This window comes from Megalobrama amblycephala, linkage group LG11 (genome assembly GCF_018812025.1).
Source record: "Megalobrama amblycephala isolate DHTTF-2021 linkage group LG11, ASM1881202v1, whole genome shotgun sequence".
NCBI lineage: Eukaryota > Metazoa > Chordata > Actinopteri > Cypriniformes > Xenocyprididae > Megalobrama > Megalobrama amblycephala.
Window position 1 is genome coordinate 17,250,630 of NC_063054.1, and position 2,526 is coordinate 17,253,155.

A 2,526-nucleotide genomic window follows, 5' to 3' on the forward strand; every position below is an offset into this window, starting at 1 on the left:
TCCTTCACATTTCCCACAAACACCAGGATTCCAGTGACCACACCATCTTCACTGACACTGGCCTTTAAACATAGAGAACATTTTTATAAATGTTATTATTCCTACTTTACAGGGAATTAAACATAACTTTATCAATTACACAAATATAGATAAATAACCCAAGACCCAAGCAAATTGAGCGGGCGTTCACACAGAATGCGTTTTGCTTTGAAAATAATGATATAATATCATTATAAATATATAATGATGAGATGGGGATTTGTAAGTGCACAGGTGAGAATTTATTACTTGCAAATAGAAAAGATTCAAAGCATTTAAAAGCTATAAGGATAGTTGATGGCAGTGTTTAGCTTGTAATGTGTGATCAGGGTGTGCTGGCTGAATTAATGGCAGAATTAATGGCAAAACTTGTAACATCACCTCATCAATACGGGTCTTTGATTCCACACAGCTTGCACTGTATCTCCATTGACAGATCTGTACTGATCCTACAAAATGAATATATAACTAAATAAGCACAAAATATTACATATTACAAACACAAACAGTAATTGAACACCTCACTTTTCAAATGCAAAAAGAAAAATAGATTATAAGCAGTATTTCTAGAGGGGGTAATATATTGAACATTACTGGTGGTTATAATAGCGATTAGATGGATTAAATGTAAATGTCTTTGAATGTTACAAGATCAGATCTTTGAATTTAGTTCTGCAAATTTAACCTTAAGTCATTTAAAATGATTTAAAAAGTCAGAGTTCAATTAAAATATTTTCAGCAACCAAATTCTTTGAACACGCCCACACACGCGATCACATTCATATATAAGAAATTATTATAATGCAATCATAAATAAATTATAGTAAACATGATTAATTCACCTCCATATTGCGATTAAACTAAACAAGTTACACTCTTAATGGCAAAAAGAACTGCTATGTTACGGTGAAAAAATAAAAATAAAGAGAGCATATATCAAGATACTTACTTGCTTCTTCATTTGTAGTACATAACGTCTCATCTGTAGTCATCAGTGTTGCCAGATCTCGCGAGACAAATAAGCAACCAGGCCTGTGAAAACAAGCCCAAAACAAGCGACTTTTTCTTTCCGCGTTTGAAACAACATTCAATTCTCATGTTCATTCATGTTTATTTGACTCTATAAATGGACTAGTAGGAAGAGATGATCGGTTTAGGAGCCTCTTGAGCTGAGGCGCTAGCAATCCGTCACGACCATGGTCACGACACATTAAAGAGCCACAAAACGGATTTTATTGTTTGAATTTCTTTAATAACTACACAGTTTGAAAGCTGGGACGTTGTTTAATATCGTAAGTAACCTGCTCTGTCTTGTCTGTCGACGTGTTGCCAGTATCCTCTTTGCTCCACGATGTATTTTTCACTGCGTGTGACGTGACAGCGCCACGCTTGTCGGACAAAGCAACAGTAACTAAGGGGGGCGGGTCTTTGCGAAGGGCCAATTAGAAGCAGGATGTGGGTGGGGAAAAACTCTCCTGTGTGTATGGGGAAAGGGGAGGACAGAGAGAACTAGTGATGGGAAGTTCGGATCATTTTACTGACTCGGACTTTTGAGTCTCGTTCAACAAAATGAACGAATCTTTTTTCGAGTCATTTCGTTCATTTCGTTCATTTTAGCAAAATGTAATTAAAATGTTACGTGTACTTCCCCAACACATCTACTACTTATGCAAACGTTGATCCCACTACAAACAATACAAAACTACAATGCTATAAGATTCAGAAATGATTAATTCATTACCTGGGTCTTCAGTTTATGACAAGCTGATTAAGCTCACCTCACCTCTTCTCTGACAAGTCTTCGGGTTTAAGTCCTTCCTTAATGACGTGACAGGCAGTCCCATGCTAAACCAATGCAGTCTGAGCCGGTAAGAGAATTGATTAGTTCATTTCATGAGTCTTTCGGGTTTTTGAGTCGTTCCTTAAACACGTGACAGACCCATACACTAAGCCAATGCATTCTGAGCCGGAAAGAGAATTGATTAGTTCTCTTCATGAGTCTTTCGGGTTTTTGAGTAGTTCCTTAAACACGTGACAGACCCATACACTATTTCTGACATTTCTGTCACTGTTTTTGTTACTGAGGATCTGTGGTGTGTTGTTATAAATAAATAAAGCCCTGTTATAAATAAAATATTGATTAATTTATCTTTTTGACTGTCTATCTGTAAATAAACACTAGGCTATATAATAATATAATAATCCAAGCCTACAATACAAAGTATTTATAGCCTAGTTTGTTCATTTTTACTCCAATTTTGAGTTTGCTGTTATAATAATTGCTTTTCCTAGGCAGACTTGACATATTGGTCTAATATAAGAAGATTGCTCAAAAAGGACATAATGACATAAATTAAAAGCAAATAACATTTTGAATTTGAATTATTAATGTTAGTTTAAAACATCAAGGTTATGATAACTTCAGCTTTAACAGTTGTAACACAAACTCAAACAAAACTGGAGAGTTAACGTTATTTACTAATAAAT

The 2,526-nt window shown here is 35.1% G+C and overlaps 1 long non-coding RNA gene across 1 annotated transcript; it reads right to left on the reverse strand.

Moving 5' to 3' along the window:
* Position 1: 1 nt before the first annotated feature.
* On the reverse strand, positions 2–1,618 carry LOC125279038. Its single transcript, XR_007187300.1, has 4 exons — positions 1,341–1,618; positions 989–1,071; positions 421–488; positions 2–62 (listed from the first exon to the last, which is right to left on the reverse strand). It is a non-coding gene; the product is annotated as an uncharacterized LOC125279038 (long non-coding RNA).
* Positions 1,619–2,526: the final 908 nt, after the last annotated feature.